Below are 23,826 nucleotides of genomic sequence, written 5' to 3'. Positions count from 1 at the left end.
TTTTAAAAAAATCCCTAGGATTACAAAGAATCAAGTAGCTGGAATGAATCTAACAAAAGATGTGTAAGAATTCAATGCAAAACATTACAAAACATTATTAAGAGGAAGTAAATGGCACATAAACATATGAAGGATATATCATGATTATTTAATCGGAAAACTCAATATTGCAAAAATGTTAATTCTCTCCAAATTGATTATAGCTTCAGGGCAATCCAATAAAAAGTACAACTCTTTTTTTGTGCAATTTGACAGGGCGATTCTGAAATGTGTATGGAAATGCCATTTAGGTGGCATGGGTATTAGTGCCTAGATGAAAACAAAATAAAAGGCCAAAGAAACAGAAATAAGATCCTGGAAAGACATCCATGGATATCTAGAAACTTGTTTCATAGCAAAAATGGCATTGCAGAACTATAAGAAAGTAACAGCTTTTGACCTCTAATTCACACCATGTACAAAAATTAAGTCACATAGATTACATACTTACATTTGAAAGATAGAAGTATAAAAGCCTTCAAAAATTGTTTGCATGAGGGGCGCCTGGGTGGCTTAAGCGTCCGACTTTGGCTCAGGTCACGATCTCACAGTTTGTGGGTTCGAGCCCCGCGTTGGGTTCAGAGCAGCGCCTGCTTTAGATTTTGTGTCTCCTTCTCTCTCTGCCCCTCCCCTACTTGGGCTGTCTCTCTCTAGCTCTCAAAAATAAATAAAGGAAAAAAAATTGTTTGCATGAATATATGCTGTCATTGTTTTTTGTAAATACATATTATAGAATGGTTGAATCACACGGTAAGCATATATTTACATTTTTTTTTTTAATTTTTTTTTTCAATGTTTATTTATTTTTGGGACAGAGAGAGACAGAGCATGAACGGGGGAGGGGCAGAGAGAGAGGGAGACACAGAATCGGAAACAGGCTCCAGGCTCTGAGCCATCAGCCCAGAGCCCGACGCGGGGCTCGAACTCACAGACCGCGAGATCGTGACCTGGCTGAAGTCGGACGCTTAACCGACTGCGCCACCCAGGCGCCCCTCATATATTTACATTTTTAAGAAGTTGGTGAACTATTTTCCAAAGTGGATTCATGGTTTTCCATTCACACCTGAACAGAGTAAGAGTTCCAGGTGCACTGGACCCTCAACACTTAGTATGGGTAAGTTTTTTGTTGTTGTTGTTAGGTTTTGATCATTGTGACAGATGTGTAATGTTATCCCAGCATGGCTTTAATTTGCATTTTTTCCTAATGGTTAATTATGTTGGCTATATTTTTATGTGCCTAATTGCTCTCTACACATTTTCTTTGGTGATGCGTCTGTACAGATGTTTTTTGCCATTTATTAATAGGATAGTTTGTTCTCTTGTTATTGAGTTTTTGAGAGTTCTTTTCTATATTCTGGAAAAAGTGTTTTTCAGATATATGATGTGTAACTATTTTCTCCCAGTTTGTGTCTTGTCTTTTCATTTAAACAGTGTCTTTTGGAGAGCAAAAGTTAATTTTAATGAAACTCAAGTTACCAATTTGAAGTTTTATGAACAATACGTTTGGTGTTATGTCTAGGAACTCTTTGCCTACCCCAGGGATTCTAAGACCTGTTTCTATGTTTTTCCAGAAGTTGTATGGTTTTAAATTTTACACTTAAGTCTATGATCCATTTTGAGTTAAATTTCTTATATGGTGCGAGGTTGAGATCTACGCTTAATTTTTGCATTTGGATATCCAATTATTCCAGCACTATTTGTTGAAAAGATGATTCTTTCACCATTGAATTGCCTTTGTACAAAACCAAGTTGTCCGTATTTATATGGGTCTAAGTTTAGACTCTTGCCTTTGTTCTATTGATCGACTTGTTAATTTTGACTCCAGCACTGCATGTATCCATGAATTTCTTTTTATAAGAAGTCTTAACACCCGTGGAGTCCTTCAAAATTGTTCACTTTCAAAGTTGATTTTGCTCTTCTAGAATTACCTTAGCAGTGTCTACCAGAAAGACTGTTGGGATTTCACTTGGTGTTGCATTACATCTATGATTAATTTAAAGAGAACGGACATCTTCATGGTATTCAATTTTCTGACCAAGGAACACGATGCATCTCTCCATATATTTAGGTTTTCTTTAGTTTCTTTCAAGAATGTTTTTCAGTGTTCAGTGTACAAGTTTTTGGTATTTGAAATGCTATTTTTGAAATTCAAAGTCTTACTGTTTCCTGCACTTGTACTTTGTGCTACAAACTCTCGCTGCCTGGGTTTGCACGCACTCAACCTTGTTTCCTCAACTCACAGAGTCTACCAGGCTTCCCCTGGATTCTTTTTCCCAGGACCATAAGCCCAAAACCTTGAAATAGCCAGCTGGGGCAATTATAGGGCGGATCTTCTTGTTCCCAGTGGTAATCACTCTCGTTCATTGCTCGGTGTCCAGTGCCTTGAATATCATTGTTGCACGTATATTATCCTTTTTTTCCACCACCCCCCCCCCCCCAGGTCAAGGGGTAAATCTGGTCTCCATTATTCCATTTGTTGGAAGCTGAAGTCTCTCTGGATGGTTTTCCTATGTTTGAGCCTGATCTGATCCAGCTTCTAGATTCCTCTAAAATCTCTGGGCCGACAGAAGGAGTTCCCAGTCTCCTTTCAGAGAGGAGAACAAACTCCACTTACCGGAATTCTGCAAAGGCATCACCTGAGGCAGGTGTCGCACAAAATAATTCTCGTCCTCTTCAGGATTTGCACTTAGCACCTTTTATTGCTCTCAGGCTTATTGCTTGTTTTACTCATGTCAGAGCTCACCACAGCCCAGGAAGTTTGCTGCAGTTTCTGTTTCCAGTAGAAAGGGGCTAATTACGGCACTTGGTTAATCCCCACTAGCAAGAACTGCAGGAAAACTTGTGCGTGTATTCTCAGCGTGTTGGACTGGAGACCGAGGGAGTGGAATACATGACCAGAGAGCAGCAATTTATTCACATGGATGTGCTTTCCAGTGACTACGGTTTTAACATCCTGACAGAGCTACCTGGAAATGATTCTTTTTTTTTTTTTTTTTAACTTTTTTTTTTTTTCAACGTTTATTTATTTTTGGGACAGAGAGAGACAGAGCATGAACGGGGGAGGGGCAGAGAGAGAGGGAGACACAGAATCGGAAACAGGCTCCAGGCTCTGAGCCATCAGCCCATAGCCTGACGCGGGGCTCGAACCCACGGACCGCGAGATCGTGACCTGGCTGAAGTCGGACGCTTAACCGACTGCGCCACCCAGGCGCCCCTGGAAATGATTCTTTTTTTTTTTTTTAATTTTTTTTCAACGTTTTTTATTTATTTTTGGGACAGAGAGAGAGACAGAGCATGAACGGGGGAGGGGCAGAGAGAGAGGGAGACACAGAATCGGAAACAGGCTCCAGGCTCTGACCCATCAGCCCAGAGCCTGACGCGGGGCTCGAACTCACGGACCGTGAGATCGTGACCTGGCTGAAGTCGGACGCTCAACCGACTGCGCCACCCAGGCGCCCCTGGAAATGATTCTTAAACGTGGCTGAGAAGACTTTATGAAGCTTGGTCAAAAAATGACCTACAACGTATGAAGTAGAGAGGATCAAATTGCCTTAACATGGCATTATTGAAGATATCAGAAGATACATGATAGAACGCATTCATCATAGGAGGTCAGAAAATCCACCAACTGATAACACACCCCAGAGCGGGGGTGGGGCGGGACTCCGAGGACGCCTCCATGTCTAGACAATGAGAGGGGAGTCTACCCTTGGTGGGTGAGAGTTGACAACTTAGTTGGCCCTCTGCGTCAATGGGAATGATGGGTGTCTACAGTGGCATCACCAGGCAATGATGCTTAGCTGCCAGAGACAAAGTGGATGTTATGACTGCAATGGACAGAAAGGAAGAGGGTCCGTAAGACTATCTCTGTCAATTGCTGAAGGATCACAGTATCCCAAGGGACAAGATACACAGACTACCCACTGCAGTGTTACCGAAATTGTAAGAAGAAAAGGAAAATGAGAGGCATGGAAGCGAAGAATGCCATCAGCTGCAATGGAAAATCGTGATCCTTTACCCAGTTTCCAGATTTAAGCTTAGATCGCAAACCCAGAATTATCCATTCAAGTGGACACCAGCCTCCCGCAGAACTGTATGACATCACCACTAGCATATCCTGTCGGTATTCCCCAATCCTTTTCCCAAATAAACTGCGGCCATTCACCAGGGTAACTTCACTGGGGAAGCAGGAACACCCAGCTTTTTAAAAGGATGGTTGGATAAGGGGTCTTAACTGACACTGACATCCGGGAACCTTAAGTGTCAATATGGCCCTCCAGTTAGAGTACATTCTAGCATATAGGAAAGCCTTTTATAAAGGGAATCCCGAGTGGCTTTCTAATCCCTAAGTGCATAATTGGGACGAACATATTGAACAATTAGCAATCTCTCACATTGGTTCTCTGAGTTATTCAGTGAGAGTCATCAACGGTAAGGGAACTATTTAGGACAAGACCCAGAAATTTCCCCTTCTCCAGTACCCCAGCCAAGTTCGTAAGTTAGACAAATCCTGCATACTATTAACATCAAAGACGTCGAGAGAGGCAGCGTTTGTGGTCTCGCCCCATTCCCTTTTAATTAAACTGTCTGGTCCCAGCAAACACCAGATGAATCACGGTGGATGAAAGTGAACTTCTGTAAGCCTAGAATCAGCCCCAGTTTCAGCTGCCATGTCAGATGAGAGATCTCTACTAGAACAGAACTGCACAGTTTCTGGCATCTGGTATGTGGTTATCAACCTGGTGGATGTGTTCTTTTCCAAATCCATCAGTAAAGAAGAATCACAAGCAATTTGCTTTTATGTAAGACAAGAGTGAGTACATGTTCACTCTCTTGCTCAGGGCTATGTTTATTCTCTTGCTCTCCGCCCTGATATAATTCCAGGGACCCTAACTGTCTTGACATCCTACAGAACGGCAAACTGACCCATCATATTGATATTATACTAATCAGATATGGTGAGCAGAAGCAGCAAGCACCTTGGACCCTCGTAAAGCTCCAACGTTTGGGGACATGTGGATAGATTTCTTCTAAGGTGACGGACAAGTTACTGGAACTTGAGCCCACTACCATTAATAAAGTGAAAGAGAATGGAACGAGATGAAGTTGGAGAGGCCAAATCATATAAAGAATTATAAACCAGGGTAGGGAGCTTAGAATGTACTTACTCTAAGTGCGATGGGGAATCATTGGAAAGTTTTAAATCAAGAAATAGAATCTGATTTATCTCATTTTTAAAGTTTATTTATTTTTGAAAGAGGGAGAAAGGGAGTGAGTGAGAGAGAGAAAAAGAGAGAGAATCCCAAGCAGGCTATGCACTGTCAGTGCAGAGCCCAATGCAGGGCTTGATCTCATGAACTGTGAGATCATGACCTGAGCAGAAATCAAGAGGTGGACGCTTAACTAATTGAGTCCCCCAGGCATCCCTCCCAAGCTTATTTTAATCGCTGAAAGGATTTTAAGAGGGAAGAAAGAGGAGGAAGTCCATCTAGAAGCTATTGATATCATCTGGGTGAAGTAACAGTGCCCTTGATGAAAAGAGCAGCAGGAAGGATGAAGAGACGTGACAGATTTGGCATATATTTTGGAAGCAGGGCTTGCAGACCTGTTGAGATCTTGGATATGATTACTGAAGGAAAGACACAGTCAAAGAAGCTGTATTGTGGTAAGTCCTGCGACAAGGACTTGTCTATAAGCCTAGAAATGTCTCCGTATGAAACACACCAGATACTAATGTAACCTCTTGGTGACTTGGTTTCTTTGCCTGTAAAATAATAGCACATCGTAGGATTTTTGTGAGGATTAAAAAATTCACATCTCTAAAACACCGGAACACGGGATGCCTGCGTAGCTCGATGGTTAAGCCTCTGGTCTCAGTTTTGGCTCAAGTCAGGAGCTCAAGGTTCATGGGGTTGAGCTTCGAGTTGGGCTCCACGCTGACAGTGTGGAGTCTGCTTGGAATTCTCTCTCTCAAAATAAATGAATAAACTTAAAGTAAAACACCAGAACAGATCTTGATACATTAAATGCTATTTAAATATTTAACTTTTCTCCTCCTTCTCCTTCTTCCTCTTCTTCCCCTTATTTATTACTACTATTACTGCTTATTATTATTATTATTATTATTATTATTATCTGTGATTATAGCTTCTTTCTCTTCCCAAGTATTTTTGTTTCTCTACTTTGTCTTCAATCATAGGGGTTTACTTCACTGCCTTATTTTTTCAAGCAAGATTTTGATGTTATTTTTCTTCTTCCTTTTAACTTTTCCCCTTTACTGTGGTGACTTCACCTTTGCTCTATTTATGTTTGCTTTTTGCCTTCAGAAGTGTTAATATGGTTGGCCACAACTTGGCCATGGCTTTCACCCATTAACACTAAATATCTGACTGTGCCTGCAGTTAAGCTAACATAGTTTGCAAGAAATTCTTCTTCTCACTAACGAGATACTGTTTTGGCTTCTGAATTCTCAAATCACAGCTCTCCTCTGGGCTCCAGGGCACCTGGTTTGATTCAAAGTCAAGCGTCATCATCCCTCAGGTGGGAACGTTAGGGAATGGAGTGTGAGAATGGTTTGTCGTGGATCGTGTCTCCCTTCTGATAGAAACTTCATAGCTGACCTAACTGCCCCAGAAAAAGAGAAGAGCTTAGGTCTTAAAATCTGTAACACACTGGGAGTTGATAGTTTGCGAGCACCCTGAAGAGAAGCCAATGGTGCGTCTGCGCAATGGATCAGTGTGTCAAACCCCATTAGTTCTAGGAAACTAGGAGGTGTTTTACAACTGATTCTCTGCGCTTAGAACTCAGGACAGTGGGAAGGGGTAAGACTTCGTGGGCCGTGACTTGCTGAGCTGGGGTGCCAAATTGATCATCTTTCCCAAGGAACCAAGAGTTGAACCAGAGCTCAGAGGCGCACCACAGGGCAGGATGTTTTTCCATTATGACCCTGATTTGTGAACAGAATCTGCTTTTTTTTACAGTGCTGTCAGAATACTTGTTTATTTCCCATGGGTTAGTTAGTCACCAGCTCTCTCAGCCACACGAGATTATTTTCACAGTTAACTTCTGCATTGCTAGATTATTTCTACTTACTTATCTCCGTACATTTGATATGGTTCTTACTGCCTCCTGTCCTGCTCTTTTCAAACAGCACGTTTGGTACTCAGTCATAAACAAAGACTATAATCATAAACAAAGCTTCCTAATGAGAGTGCTACACGCCAACAGAACCTGATTCTCAGAACTCAAGGAATATAAAGCCGCCACAGGCTCAAGCAAAAAGTCCCCAGACCGCAGTGGAAGGTACAAGGGACAGACCAGGACTAAGGGCTATCACCAGAAGGAAGTTTTCTAGAAAAGAGGGAAGGCATCCACTGATCCGAGACCACTTCATAGCACTGGGGATCGTGAATACTCTCGAGAGCCAAGGGATGTTTTAGAATCCCTGGAAGTCCTACCATGGTTAGCAACCAGGGGCACTGTCCCAGATCGCTTTGTGTCGCCACAACAAACAAAGGAAGGAAACTGTTTGTCACTGAGGTGATATTACACAGCCGGTTCCAGCTGTAGCTCTGTCTCAGCTCCACAGATGAAACTCAAGTCTTGCACAGTAAAGCTAGCATAGATCCAAACTTCCTTACTGTCTCCATCTGGACCTCCGATATTTGAAAAGAATCGCAGGCACGTTTTTGAACAAATCCTTCCAGATTCCGAATGCGAGATAAACAGATAAATAATCTATTTTATATGCAAGATAAATAATCCCACTGGTAGACAGGATGAGTAAAAAGAAAAAAAAAATATCAAGAGTATGAAAAAATCAGGCGGTTCGAAAGAGAAGGTTTTGCAATGGGGCCAATTCCTACCACGACATCATGTTCCATTTGAGCACAAAGCTCGAAGCAGCCACCTTCAAGCAAGACTTTGGGTCGTTTCAAGACCAAAGCACAAGTCTAACCAGAAGAAACTCACCGAAGCAGATCTAAGATCCTGTCTTTGGATCTCAGGGGCTTATTTCGCAAACGCGGAACTCTTCAGGTGTGTCTTAGAAGCAGAACATAAGCAGAAATTCTTGTGAGCCTGAGCTGACATAAGTTCAAAATGTTTCAAACACCTGATGTGTTCATTTTTAAACCTTTAACAGAATCTTATGCTGGCTCGGGAGACATCGAATCAAGGCAACAGTTTCACTCCTCACTGGCCTCATCGTTGCTGGGAACACCACTCAGAGTAGATTCAGACAAAATGGAGCACAAGGGGGTTGGACGGCTGGCCAGATGGTGAAAAAAAGAGAAAACGTTTGAAGGAAGCACGATGTCAAGACACTGTGAAACTCAGTGTGTTTGGTTTAACCTGGAGAGAATACGAAACCTATCTTCAACAATTTAAATGGTTCCCATGCAGAAAGAGATGGGTCTATTTTTGTATGGCCTGATGTGAAAAATGAGGTAAAAAAAAAAAAAATGAGATGTATCAGTCCCTGTAGAAAAAAAAAATAGTAACTATTATAGCTATTCAAGACAATATAAGGGTTGGGATTTGTATGTTCTGTATTACTAAGAACTTAAGAACAAAAGGAGTATTTGCTCAAACATTGTTTGGAGCTGAATTTAAGGGTCATTGAGGCTGTTCTATTTCTATGATTGTGTGAGTCTTGATCTCAAGCCCTTGTAAAGCAAGTGCTATGTTATGGGTCTTTACATTCTAGAGTCTTCCCCAGCGCAAGCATATAATGCAGGGGGTTGATACATAGGACTAGATATTTTTTAACCCTTGGGGTCCTCAAATTTTTCCAAGTGCTAAACAATTATTTCCAAGCAAACAAAACACAACACAGAGAGAAACTCCTAAAAGAAACAGGAAAAGAGAATTATACCATTTGTCAATCAAGTCAGCAAAATTTCGACCATCGTCACACAACGTTGTAACCTTAAAATATAAACATCATGATGGGACGGGGGAAGAAAAACCTTCTTTTTGTTGCATTTTCCTATATAAGAGAAACTCATAAATCATTATTTTATAGTTTTCTCGTTTCCTTTTATTTAGTTTTAAACTAAATTTATAGGACTTATTCTTGTGCAACAAATAACTTCATTAAAAGACCTGTAAGAGCCAAGAATATAATTTTGATATTTTTAATATTTTCAAGACAAAGTACATCCCTTTGTTTATAATAATTCACTATAAGCCCAAACTGCAATCTTCAACCTAAGAAGTAGTGACTTTACTCAGTTCATTGAGCTCCTGGTTTGTTATCGCAGAATTGCTTATGGAGATTAGCCTGATGGAAATAATTATCATTAAGAATTGTATACGTTTATAAGGAAAACCAAATATTTAAAATTTTACTTTTCTAGGAAAACACACACAGATTAACTTCTGTTGCAAGGAAAGATCATCTTAAGTAGACTTAGGAATAACAACTCAAATATTCCTATTATATTTTGGTCTCGCTCTGTTAAAAAAAAAAGTCACTCAGACACCCCAAGAGTTCACATTAAAAAAATTTTTTTTAATGTTTATGTTTGAGAAAGACAGACAGAGAGTGAGCAGGGGAGGGGCTGAGAGAGAGGGAGACACAGAATCCGAAGCAGGATCCAGGCTCTGGGCTGTCAGCACAGAGTCCAAGGCAGGGCTCGAACCCAAGCCTGCTTTGAACCCATGAACCGAACTGTGAGATCATGACCTAAGCCAAAGTCAGATGCTTTAACCAACTGAGCCACCCAGGCACCCCAAGAGTTCACATTTTAAAATCTGCATTGCAGGTGGCTCAGTCGGTTGATCATCTGACTTCGGCTCAAGTCATGATTTTGCGGTTCGTGAGTTCGAGCCCCCCATCGGGCTCTGTGCTGACAACGCAAAACCTGCGTTGGATTCTCTGTCTTCTTTCTGCCCCTTCCCTGCTTGCGGTCTCTCTCAAAAATGAATGAATATCTTTTATGAATGAATGAATGAATGAATAAATGAATGAATAAAATATGGGTTTCAACTTCACTTGAAAAAAATCAAAAGGTCTGGCCACACTGGGACCCCATTGCCTCATGAGAGCAACAGGCAGCAAGTAAGCTGTCCACTCCTTAGAAAGGACATGCTCTTGCCAGTCTGCCAAGCGCTCCATAACCTTGTAGTGTATTACACCTAGCCTCTCTCACTCATGAGCATACTTGCTGGCTTTGCCCGGCAATCACTGATTTCTGACCATGAGCCCAACTACACACATGGATGCCTGTAGGAAGCATCAGAGTAACCCGTGCCTCCCATGATTCCACTAGCCAGCTCTGTACAAATTCCTTCGTGGAATCTAGAGTTGATACATGCCTTCTGGAATGAAGGTGATTCCCAAGACCCACCACGAGAGCCCACCTGACAAGGACAGAAGAGACCCCATGCTCCCTATGGGTAAGCAAGACACTTGACCATTTGCCTAGTTGAAAAGGTAGGAGTGCGGGAGAAATTGTCCCAACTTACAACCTTTAACTACATGACGATCACAGGCATTAGATGGGGTGAGGAAGGAGGATTCAAAGGAGGACTTTTAATTACTCTGGCTTTGCAATGGCCAAGTCGTGGGTTAAGCGCGAGGTCTGTCAACGCCCTGCAGCCAAGCCCAACAGGAATACGATGTTAAACGAATGGGGTTTTATTACTTCTTTCACGAGGGAGAAAAAACACCACAGACAAGAGTGTGGGAGGGTGTACCTCAGTTAGAAAATGTTAGAAAGCACAGAGTTTTGGTTGGGTTAGTTGGGGAATGGTCTACAAAAGCAAGCGGTTCCCTCCAGCTCGGAAGCTGTCAGAGGGCGGGGAAATTTCATGCCTCGGTATTTCGTGGGTGTCACGGTGACTTTGTTTTTATCTAAGACAAGATTCTGAAGCGGCCCTATTTTTGTTTCCTTTTCTCGTTGTCTCAGACTAATCGTGTCTGAAGTTGGTGCTCTGTGGAATTACGTGCTCCAGGAAAACAAAGTGGCCTGGCTGTGGGCATCAGGCAACCCTGTAATAACACTGAGGTCCAGCTGGGAATGTTAGGTCAGTCTTAACAGCGCGTTAGAGTGTCCAAAATGCGGTCGTGGATATGAATAGGCTTAACTAATGGTAAAACAATTAAGGTAAAACAAACAGAAGATATTTTCACATGCATGTCTCTCATACGGCCCTCAGTTACATGCCAGTGGGATTGAAGCAGACCCCCCCCCCCTAAACTGAGCTCAACTAGAGGAAAAGAAGGGGCAGGATAAGGGGGTTCTCCTACAACGTTACTGGAACCATTCCCAGAGAGAGTCACCTCCGTGGGGTCCCATCTTCAGGAAATGTGCCCTTCACCTTCCATCCTCTGCTTGTCATGGCAGATGACCGGTCATCCGCCCCAGAATCAGTGTCCTTGTGAAGAACAGAAACCATTTCCCAGAGAAGAGGGGACACCTTGAGGAAAAGTTTCCATCACACAGACAAGAACAGGGGCAGTGTTTGGCTTCCCTGACCAGCTGACATGGGCTCAGCTCTGGGGCCTCCGTCCAAGTGTGGCCCCTGATGCGGGGAGTGCCTGGTGGGGGCAGGAAGTGGGTGTGGAGGATGTGCAGCAGGAGACCAACCTCTGGCCTACAAAATATCAACTGTAGTCAGGAGGGAATGCCACCTGTTTACAATTACAAATTTGTAAGTAGGATTAATAGTAATCGGTGGGTTCCGGTTGGCACATGATATTTCAGAATATTGCAGAGGCCCTCAACTTCATGGGACTCCCCCCAGGCCACCCTTGGACACGGAGATGTTAGCGGTCACAAGGTGATTGGTGTTGGCCTCCACCATGGGTTCGAATCCCAGGCCTCTTGTGGAGAAGGAAGAACAGGGCTCTGTTGTCAGGCAACCCTCCCTCAGTTCAAATCTTCATGGCCTTAAATAGGACATCAGTGTTCCATCCATGTCATAGAGGTCCTCTCATCTGCAACGTAGAGGATGCAATACGCTTACTTCAGTAGGTTTTCACTCTAAGTGTTGAATGAATTGATACTTGTTGGTTCAGTGCTGGCCTCCCAATGCTTGTGGCCTCCACTCTGGACATTCCCCTGTAAGTCCCTCCCCGTTGGATTTCCTATTTATCCCCCCCCCCCTTTGGGTAACACACCATTCAGCCTCAGACCAAAAGCCTGTCTTGCCATTTCTTCTTCTGAAGCCTGTTTTCTCTTGAAATTTACTCTTCTGGAAGGCATTCTCATCATCGAACATATTAGCTCACTCCTTGCCTAGGATTAGTTTGGGAGGTGTGATAACCCTTGAGAAGGTTATGCCCCGATGAGGAAGACAGGAAAGAGACCATGGAAGAGTAAGTCAGGTGCCATTTTGGTCAGCTTTTCGATTTTGATTTGGGTGGACCGGACGCCGAAACCCAGTAACTACTCGGGACAAGTGATTGGCTTTCCTGGATTTATTTCAGAAGCCACGTTTGTGTTCAACAGGGAAAGTGACTGTGTTCATCTTACAGTCTGTTCTACAGATAAAAAAAAAAAAAGAGAGAGAGAGAATTATGAACACAACTGTAAACCCCTCTAGAAGACCCACGTTTCAGCGTGGGTCCCAGAGAAATTCCAGAGAAATCCAGGATTTCTTTTTCGTATCATGATGTTTTAACATTAATCAAAATCAAGTTCCCTGACTAAAGGGACAGTCTGGGCCACGCTCAAGGACCCACTTCCCTAAGTCATCAAATTCTCCTCCAGTTTCTGCGAAAACCATTCTTTCCCTCCCACAGCATCTTCTGTCTTCCTAGGGAAATAAAACCCTTTTTCATCTATAGCCCTAGCTGACCCAGAAGCATTTTCCATTGAGCATTGTGCCAGAATACTGCTAGCTGGTCTGCCATTCACCAGCCAATAATTACCTCCCAATATTGGTCATAACCATCCACTTAATATGCTTCTGTTCTAAAATTCATCTTCTTATAGGGGAAGATTTCTGAACTTGAAGTGAGAGCAGCACCATCGGAGATTGTATTTAAAAGGGTTTGTGTCGGGGCGCCTGGGTGGCGCAGTCGGTTAAGCGTCCGACTTCAGCCAGGTCGCGATCTCGTGGTCCATGAGTTCGAGCCCCGCGTCGGGCTCTGGGCTGATGGCTCAGAGCCTGGAGCCTGTTTCTGATTCTGTGTCTCCCTCTCTCTCTGTCCCTCCCCCGTTCATGCTCTGTCTCTCTCTGTCCCCAAAAAATAAATAAACGTTAAAAAAAAATTAAAAAAAAAAATAAAAGGGTTTGTGTCTCCATCCTATGATGCTTCTTATAATTGATGTGGGATGAGAGGTGAGTAAATGTTGAAGATTATCAGGAGATACTAAGGAGCCCTGTGGGAGCAAAGATGGTGGCCAGAGCAGAAATATCTTAACGCTCTGTTATTCTGATATTTCTGTATTTCAGGATTTTAAGATTTCATCATTTAGCTCCATATGTTTAGAAGCTTGATTACTGTATCTAAGGTGATGCATAATGAAAGAAAGTGAATTTAGAAACACCAGTAAGAAAACTTCCAGTTTATTGTGTATTATTTGAAATCACATGATGTCTATTCCACGGTTAGGCAATTCCTGCTTGTAGAAATGGACACACAACGCATCAAGCCTTCCCACTTCTGCTACACTGAGTCAAAATTCCCACCGAAGTAACCACAGAAGCACCACAGTCACTGAGTTGGGCTTTTTATTTTTCTCTTGTCTCCTATTTTCAGAGAATCCTGGCATGATGTCTTCAGCTTTTCCATGACTAGGCTTCCACATGTTCCATCTTGTTCCTCACTATCAACTTTCATCTTTCTCAACAGATACCTTTCCTTGTTTTTTTTTTTTCTTTTTTAAGTTTTTTAAAAAATTTATTTGAGAGAGACAGAGACAGCATGAGTGCGGAGGGGTAGAGACAGGAAGAGAGAGAATCACAAGCAGGATCTACACTGTCAGTGCAGAGCCCAACACAGGGCTCGAATTCATGGAAACATGAGATCATGACCTGAGCCAACACCGAGAGTCAGACACTTAACCCGCAGAGCCACCCAGGTGCCCCCACCTTGTGTTTTCAAACATAATGGTACATCGCCTGCAGGAGAAAGGTGGGAAGGTGCAGAGATGTTTGGGGGCTTAGCGTTACGCTCTTTCACAGTTAGCCCTTAGTGTGACTGTCTCTATAGTTCCTACCTGTGCGTGTAGGGACTCTTGACATGTTACATAACTTTTCTGAGTCTAAGGAGTGCTGCTGTGAACATAAAATGCATCTGGTATAGAGCATAGCTACCCACCAATGTTGGATGTTTATCTTGATGTGCCACAGTACAGATAAATAGACTACACGCCTTTTTAAGCCACTGAATAGAGTTGGATCTATAATGTTTACCCGAAGATGTAGGTAGCTGCGAGGGTGGAGACTTCCGGGGTTCCCTTAGTATCTCTCTTGTTTTCAAATATCTGTATGGATGAGACTTTCCTATTCTTTCAGTAAATCATGGTCATGAAACATCCTGGCTGACAAAATATGACCGTATCACTCTAAAATACTCATTTGCCAATGTGAGATCCTCCAGCTCTCTCTGTCCCTCCTACGGGAACCAAGAAGGTTGGATGTTTTTGACTGTTCAGCTGCAAGATGATTAAGCCTCTGTCAATCCCCAGGGAGAACCATGGGGCAGAACCACCTCCACCCATAATGGACATTCAACAAAAGTAAAAATTGTATCTTTGTTGTATAAAGCCACTCGAGTTTTGGGTTCGCTGTTGCTATAGCGCATTACCAGCCTATATTGATCAACACAGATGCCCAAGACCTCCCCAGTGTAGAGAGCTGGATATAACCAGGTATGTTATTTCCATTAGCAAATACACTAAAAATGAACTTCCAGATAAAGATGGCATATTAGACACATGTGTGTGTACTCCTTCCCTCCCCAAACCCCATTATAAGGAAAACAATGGGGAATTTCATAACATAAACATAAAGATAGAGCAGGAGGGACAACAGCAACAATTTTTTTTTTTTTTTAAGTAGGCTTCACACCCAGCATGGAGCCGAATGTGGGGCTTGAGCTCACGACCCTGAGAGCAAGACCTGAACTGAGATCGAGAGTAGGGTGGTTAAACAACTGAGCCACCCAGTTACCCCGCAGAGCAACAACATTTTAAAATCTAAAAGCAGATGGATGAGCAATAAGAGGCTTATTATTTAAGAAGGCTGAATTGAAGCCAATGGTAGAGAAAACAGATTATACCACAGAACCCTCAAAAGTTTCAGTGAGCATACATATGAGCAGCTTCTGGAAGTGGAGGTAAAGGGAAAATAGGGGCCTAAAATAAGAAGGCTTGGTTGAAATCACGTTAGAAATTAGTTTCTATTTAATGTAATTGGGCAAACAAAGATTGGGTACAATGAGGAAATCCCACAGTCTCCCAGAGAGAAAAATAAATGAAAAGTTCTACACAAAAGATCAAGAATCCCGGGGGCTCCCGACTTCTTAACAGGAAATCCTGAAGACGTAAAGAAAAGCATGAGATATTTCCCTATCCCTATTCTTAAAACTATGTACCCAGCTAAACTATCAACCAAGTGTCAGGCAGAAATATAAACCGTTTCAGCAACTGAAGGTCTAAAAAAATTTACCTCCTATTCATCCCTCCAAGAAAAGCTACTGGAGGACATGCTCCACCCAAACTAGGGAGTAAACCCAGAAATAAGTATTGAGATCAAAGAAACAGGGTATCCACTCAAGAGAAAAGAAATGAAAAATCGCCAGGATGGTGAGGATCAGAGAACCTCAGATAACCCTTGTGGAGGAAAACCATTCCACACTGAAACAAGCTGTGAAGGGATTTCTTAAAGTGTCAGCATGACTAATGTGAATGAGTGTATTGAGAAGAGATTCAGATGACTTCTGGAAAGTCTGTGTTACCCTGGTAATAAATACGTAGACTACTGAGCAAAGTTACAGCCTCATCTTCCCTAGCAGGAAGTGAAAAGGTATAAAGCTAAAAAATCAAGAAGAAGGGGTGCTTAGGTGGCTCAGTCAGTTGAGTGCCCAACTCTTGATCTCAGGGTCATGATCCCAGGGATGTGAGATTGAGCCCCACGCTGGGTTCCATTCTGAGCAGGTAGCCTGCTTAATATTCTCCCTCTCCCTCCACCCCTCTCCACAGCTTCTGCATGTGTTTGCTCTCTCTCAAATTAAAAAAAAAAATCAAGAAGCAGAAAGACCAACACATCATTTAGAGATATGCAGGAAAACACCACAGTCATCAGCTGGAAGAGGTGATAGTGACTTTTGGGGACCTGGGGGAGGGTACAGACGAAAAGGGAATTGACAATCGGCATATCAACTCCTGTAAGTTTACTTGGCTCTTTACACGTTGTACCTGAGTCAATGTTGGTCCCTCCACTGGCCTTCCTCGGTAGCCGTGGAGGGTCCCATTCTCGCCTCAGGACTCTGCCCTGACTGGGACCATATTTGGTCCTCTTTGGGTGGATGGTGGGGGGATGCTCTGCCAATGGACCTCTTTTCAAGCTGTGCAAGCAGAAAGCACATAAGCACGTTAAGGTCTCATCTCAAAAACTCAGAGTAAGCCAAGCAAGGTATTTGCCTGGAAGCAGGGAGTTTTAGGTCATTTCACTGGTCTGCACAATCCCTTTCCTATTATTTTTCCCTTTCTGGAAGACAGTGCTGCCACTTTATTTCTAGAGTTCATCTCATCTATTACATCCAAAGTGAAAATCCCACAGCCAGCCGCCTGTGTGCCAGAACTGAGGACCAGTTGAGCTGGGCTGGCAACCCTTCAATTAATTATGCTGCTAATTGCCACACAAGCTGCTCATTCATTTAACATCATTCAACAAATATTTCCAGCTCTTGTTGATGATGATCTTGGCATTTTTCCAGGGCTCTGTGGGGAAGACTGGTACTCCCTTCTTCAGTGACCCATTCCAGATGTCTCTATTTGTTTGTGATTTTCTTGGCTCTATTTTCCATCAAACCAGTCTACTTTACAATTTTCTAAAATTCCTTAAAATATCTGCTGATAAAAACTTCTCTGTCTTCTGGGACTGCTAAGGATTTCATTTTGTTCTTTTACTCCTTTAGTTATTTTCCTGGGATTTGAAGAAGAGCTGGTGGAGGTATATATTTGTTTAATCGCCATCTTGGTATAGAAGCCATGTTCCTAACCTTCATTCATTTCTTAATTTGCTCTGAGTACATTTACAAGAAGTGTATGTTGGTTGCTGCATCTTCAACAAACTGCTGTATCTTCTGCACCCTTGCATTTCCAAGAATTTTTAGCACCCTCTGACATAAACAACAGCTGGGTATAAAATCCTGGTCTCACAATCTTTCCACCTTGAAATCTTGTAAGTGTTGTCCCACGGTGGTCTGATATTTGCAGTCACCATCTGGTGACAGACTGCTTCTAGCTCTCACTTCCGTTGTTGATTTCCTTCCGCTTACTTACTGCATTTTCCCACTAAACACGATGTTTAAAAACTTATGTCTAGAATATACCTCAGAGTGGCTCTCATTTTACTTCATCATGTCTCATACCTCATATCACATCTCCTATCCTTTCCCAACACATAAGACGCAATCCTTTGTCATGCATTTATCTCTTTTCCACATATGTCTTTATACTTTCTCTTAAATCTCTCCTTTTTCTTCCAATTGAAGCACTTCTTTGATGAGAAAAAAAAAAAAAAAACTCTTGTAAATTTTCTGTCACTTCACTGTCAGGCCATGTTGGAAACCTAGTCCTCCCTTCCAAATACCCTTCCTTGCAGAGTTCTTCCAAATACTAAGTGATCTGGGGCAAGATTTTCCACATGGCATTTCCACATGGCTGTCATCCCTGACTCCCCCTTCTTCCTGATACCCACATCTAATGAATTTAAAGTCACTTCTACCTCTTAAAAATTTCTCACATCTACCTACTTCCCTCCATTCCCAGGGCCACTAACGATTACCTTTCCCTCCCTAAATTCTTGTGGTGGCCTCCTAATTGATCTCCCACAATTAGTCTTGCTGTTCCAGTGCTCATTCTTCACGTTATCACTGGAGAGTCCTTTTGAAAACACACATGTAATCATTACTAAAAGTCTTTATCTTTGTGTTACATCCTCAATCCTAGAATAATGGCTAAAGTGAATCCTAGAGACGACAAGATCATTTGTAATGTAGACTCTGGTTTTCCTTCACTCTCATTAACTCATCTTTGATTTTTCCAGGCTTACAGGAATTTTTCCTGTTGTTTTTGCCACTCTCTTCCAGTGTTGAGACTTTCTCCAGGCTGTGACCTCCACCTGGATTACATCCCTTTCTGCTCCCTGAGATTTTTTTTTTTTATATTTATTTATCCAGATAATGCCTGCGTATTCCTCAAGTCTGCTAAAATATCATGTCTTCTGGAAAAATCACTCCTGATCCCCTCGGCCAATTAAAGTGCCCCTCTTATAAGCTTGCTACTTCTCTCCCAGAACTTTCTGTGCTTTGTGCTGCTGGTTGAGACTGGTCTGCCTTACGAGGCAGATCTGGCTCTGTTGGAACAGGGACCACATCCATCCTCGCTCAGGGCCATGATATAAAGGTACTTGATCAGTTTCACCCATTGAACAACTTTATTAAATAAATCTTCTCTGGGATTTAAATAAAATGTAACCCTTATTCATTTTAGCAACTTTCTCTTCTCTTATTTTGGTGATTTCTTCTCCCTGATCTGCTCTATTTTTGCTTCTGTTATTCTTAATACACAAAACGTGTCTCCTTTCATTTTTTTTCTCATCCACTTAGAGTCAGGATGCTTCTCCTCTGAGTTCTGACTTTCTTCAACTTCCTTCTACTTGAGTGATTCAGTGTCCTGTGGCGGTCTCTCTTCAGTTCACTCCTTTCATGGCATTTTAAAATTTAACCAGCTTGCTTTTTGTCTGTAAACAATCTGCCTGACTTCAGATCTGTACCTTTTTATGACTGCCTACTCTAGCTGCAAAGATGCTGGGTCCTCTCACACTTGGTCAGAATACCAATTAGAGATTTCCTAACACTGTATTCTCTCTCATGTAGGAATTTCGTTTCACGGGCTACCTTGGAGAGATTTTGCAGATTGTTTCTCTTCTTTGGCACAATCTTTTCTCGGTGGATTTTCAAGTTTTTCGTTTAATTCCAGTTAGTGAACCTACGGTGCTCTATTCATTTCTGGTGTAGTGATTCAACACTAAAATAAATCAGCCGGTGCTCATCACAAGCGCGCTCCTTAATACACATCGCCTATGCCACCCATTCCCCTCTTTGTGTCTCCTTTTTCTGTTTGCTCACCCTTAAAGCGGTGAGTAAATGGGTTTAGTTAGATCTGCTTTAACTGTAACACTTCTAAGTCTCTCAAACTCAAGAAAAGAAAGAATGAGAAGGCTACTTTTACTTTGTCACTTGAGGTCCACTTCTCCGTAAGGAGGAGCAAATGCCAACTGTGAAGGATGCCTTTGTGCCTCAGGCTACACTTCCCGGTTGTAGGACCGGAAGTCTGCAGAATCAGTGCCTGCCTTCATTACTGGTATGGCTCCTGCTGGTGTAAGTCAAGGACAAATGCCACAGCTGGTTTCCCTGCCCCATGTGATTGCTGGTGCTTTGAGCTGTTGTCAGAGGTAGGAACAAAGCTCACCCAATGCCAACCTGTCCAAGTTGAGGAACACCTGCTACTTCTGGATACCTGGGCGCCTTTCAGGGAGTCCCTCAACTTATTCTGCAGTCAGGCTTCAAGCACCGAAGCCCATTCACCAATACATTCGCTTCTTCAATCTGTGCTACAAAAGAACCTTAAGATTTCTGACATATTGATGGCAGCCATTAGTACTTTCTAAGATGGGTAAAGATTTTTCTCTATTCCTTCTTGGTCACCTAAGTGGGAATATGATGACTGCCATCTTTACCCAAATACTCTTTCCAGAACTGCACTGTAACAGCATTGGTTTCCTTTGTGCTGTGCCACCCGTTACGTATTTCTAGGCTGTGACTTTTCTTCATCTACACCAAAAAGTTGAACAGCCTCTGATACCTTTACACAATGGCTCCCCCTTCTGGTCCCACAAGGAGCAGCAAGTCCGTTTTGTACTTGGGGAACAACTCTCCCCCAGAATACTGATCAGGCTTGAGTAAAGCTGAGAAGTTCTCAGCTGGAGCAGACACCTCTCTATTAACTGGGTAATTCAAATTCCTGAGAAGCTTTCAGTGTTTCTTAGGAGACTGCCAGCAGGAAATTTGAGAGCAACAACATCTGCACATCAAGGATACTCTCCAGTTCTGAGCCCATGGATGTGAAGGTCCTGACTTCATCGGGACTCTTCAGACAGTCAACAGGGAAACACAAACCCTGTGTACTGGGAGAGGGCATGTGGAAAAAAGAGTATTTGGTGTCCACCTGTAACTACGCCATCCTCAGAGACTTGGAGCACTGGGCTTCTCGTGAGTTTACAAGGAAACTGTGGGATTGAAAACACGCACACAAGTTCTCATTTTTCGTAACAAGATAAAGATGGGATAATATATGCTCTTAGTGTCCATCCTTCCTTAATGACCCATAGTGGTTTAAAAGCCACAGTCTGATTGGCGTTTTAGGATTTGACCAAACTCAGAAGTATGAAATTTAATCGAGAAGAAGCGTCTCTGCTGTTCGTGAAGCTAAAAAAATGACGAAAAATCTGAGAAAACTTTTGTTTTTTCTTTCCAGCTTATGGTGCTCTCAATATACATGTGTTTTGTGTTTGGAAGTCTGACCTTTTATTTCCTCGTTACCTCAGGCTATAGATTCAAGTCAAATAATAGTTATGTGTGGTTACGTGTGTGTGTGTGAATATATATACCGTTTTATTTTTATATACCTTTTAATATAAAAATAGTCATTTCTATATATGTAGATGAATGTGTTTGCCATTGGAAATGACTGTCAAAATGGGGCACCTAGGTGACTCAGTCGGTTAAGTGTCCAACTTCAGCTTGGGTCATGATCTCGCGGTTTGTGAGTTCGAGCCCCGCATCGGGCTCTGTGCTGATGGCTCAGAGCCTGGAGCCTGCTTCGGATTCTGTGTCTCCCTCTCTCTCTGCCCCTCCCCTCCTCGTGCTCTGTGTCTCTCTCTCTGTCTCAAACATTAAAAAAAAACCTTTTTTAATATCATTAAAAAACACTTTGGGAATAATTAAATGAACTAAAATAATCTTTTCCTTGTGCTTAGAGACATCGCTTAATAAAATCACATTGTTAAGGATAACATGCCTAGAGGTTCCCATAATGTGCACAAATTACTATTTTTCATGCACTGATTCTCTCCAAGGCTTTTCTGATTTTACTTGGGACTCCTTTTATAGCTTCTGCCCACTTCAGAGCTTGCTTATGTGGATCTGCCCAAGGAACTACTGATACATGTCTACGTGCTTTCAAAATGCTTGACATTCAAAGAAAACCGTGTATCGAAAAGTTGTTAAAAGCAAATTATTTTTAAAAACTCAAGCTGCAGAGAGATGACATTTGTCCTTGCTTCTTGCCTTACACTCACAGGCATGAGGGGAGGTCGCAGAAGTGGTCACCCAAGGAATCCTATTTCCTACTGGTTTTGGAACTTTTTGTAAAAGTAGTCATGGGGTGGGGGGCACACCTAGGTGACTCAGTCGGTTGAGCATCTGACTTTGGCTCAGGTCATCATCTCACAGGCAGTCCGTGTGCTCCAGTCCCACACTGGGCTCTGTGCTGACAGCTTGCAACCTGGAGCCTGCTTTGGATTCTGTCTCCCTCTCTCTCTGCCCCTCCTCGACCCACACTCTCTCTCTCTCTCTCTCTCTAATATAATTAAACATTTAAAAAAAATTTTTTTTAAGTAGTCATAAGAACCAGCAGGGATGTTATTAATGGATCTACTATTTATTCTACATTTCAGGAAACAGTAATTTCTTTGAGTAACCCCCACCCCCAATCCCAGCGTATCATGTGGCTGAGGTAAGACTCCACTTTGGCCAATCAGAGCAACCAATCTCCCCTCCCTGGCGACTGGGATCTGGATGGCCAGCGAAAATCCCTGGACTTTCACAAAAGTGACCGGAGAAAGATGTTCCCCTTACGCTGGATTGAACCTGGCAGGCAGCCACCTTGTCACCCCCTGGAACCCAAGAACAAACCAACATGGAGCAGAGAGGACAGCTGTGTCACCCGAGGCACTAGATCCGTCTAAGCTTGAAGCCTTGAGCCCCTCAGTTACACAAAAAAATACCATCCTTTAAAAAACCGTTATTGTGTTTTCTATCATTTGCAATGGGAAAAGTTCCAACTGAGTTTTTAAAAAAATCACTGAGGTTTGATCTTAAAACTGAAGAATCACAATCCATCAGGATGAGACTTACACACACACCCCAGTGCCGTGGTGAGAATAACCAGAGTGAAGGAGCGAGGGAGGGCTGGACGGTGAGATTGACTTTCCCTTGCTCCCTGCCTCTGTCAACAGGCACACAGATGTGGCTGCGATGGGGGCTGAGTGCCTCAGGGTGACTTTAACCCACACTGTACCTTTCAGCCCAGAGCACCCTCCTTGTAGATCTAGGACCTCCTCATACAGCTTGTTTGGGTTTGGGTTTGGTCTTCTTAGAACTAGAATTCCAAACAGAAAACTAGTCCAGCATTTCTTTGGTTATAATGTAGAAGGACACTCTGAAAAAGTCAAGTGGGAGCAGAGCTGCTGGGATCGGAACTGGGGTGGGGGTCTTAGAGCAGTAGCACCCCCCCCCCCACACACACACACATACACACCCACCCAGCTTTCTCACTAGCCTCCCTGGGCCTCCTGGTCCCTCCGATCCCAGAGGCTGAGGACCTGCCAGGAACTGGGAGAAACCACAGAGCCCTGTGAGCAATTCTCTAATCGTGACCAAGAAGCATCTCCTTCAGACGTACTCAAATTCCATAATAGGTAAGTACGTTCTAATAGTGTAACACGTAACGAACAGTCCAGTTGTCTAAAAATACAGCTCTTTGTGAGTCTGCTGCTTCCACAGAGGAGAGTACTGTAAAAAGCATGGACAATTTACTTTTAGGATCTTGCATACAAGCATCTGTCGAAATAGAGAGCATCACTTCATGGGGCATTGATGCAAAAATGGCCAACAGAGGGGCACCTGTCAGTTAAGCGTCTCTGACTCTAGGTTTCGGCTCAGGTCATGATCTCGCAGCTGTGAGATGAACCTGTCGGGTTCCAAGCTGAGCTTGGAGCCTGCTTAGGATTCTGTCTCTCTCCCTCTCTCTCCACCCCTCCCTTCTCTCTCTCTCTAAAATAAGTGAAAACAAATTTTTTTCAACGGCCAAAGGAAAAAGGACCTTAATTATCCTGATCTTGGTAATCATTCCACAATGTATATATTGGCCACCTCACCCCCATATATAATTGCATTTGCCAATTATTCCTTAACAAAGTTAAAAAATGAAAAGGATCTTGAAGATGCCAATGAGATTTTCCTGCTTAAGATTCCACATTCTGTATTTCATTCCCTTTATCCTCTCTGTTAAAGGGATATTTATTGGTAGAGCACATATTTAAGAACTGTCTATTTGCTCTGAGGTTCATTTCCTAGCCCTTTTTAGTCTAGGCCTTCCTTCCGAAATATAAAACACTGAGATCTTCTTTGTGTTACTTGAGATTTCAAGATAATGCCTACCAACGAAAACAAATAAGCAATTACAGGATTCAATATACCTTTTCAGACTACACGCTCCCCCTCGCAGACTGTTCCTCCCTACCCCCTACATGTTCAAC

General features: G+C 42.7%; 2 long non-coding RNA genes across 2 annotated transcripts in view; both read left to right on the top strand.

The window, feature by feature from the left end:
- Positions 1 to 23,826, top strand: part of LOC147574044 (uncharacterized) — a 77,531-nt gene that overhangs the window by 35,079 nt on the left and 18,626 nt on the right. The window lies entirely within an intron of this gene.
- Positions 13,286 to 22,311, top strand: LOC147574045 (uncharacterized). The gene is made up of 2 exons (XR_015243690.1): positions 13,286 to 13,332; positions 21,964 to 22,311. It is a non-coding gene; the product is annotated as an uncharacterized LOC147574045 (long non-coding RNA).

This window comes from Puma concolor, chromosome E1 (assembly GCF_028749965.1).
Source record: "Puma concolor isolate L17-30 chromosome E1, mPumCon1.1.hap2, whole genome shotgun sequence".
In the NCBI taxonomy this organism is placed as follows: domain Eukaryota; kingdom Metazoa; phylum Chordata; class Mammalia; order Carnivora; family Felidae; genus Puma; species Puma concolor.
Note: the sequence above shows the minus strand (reverse complement) of the source record. Positions and strands in the feature narration are given on the sequence as shown.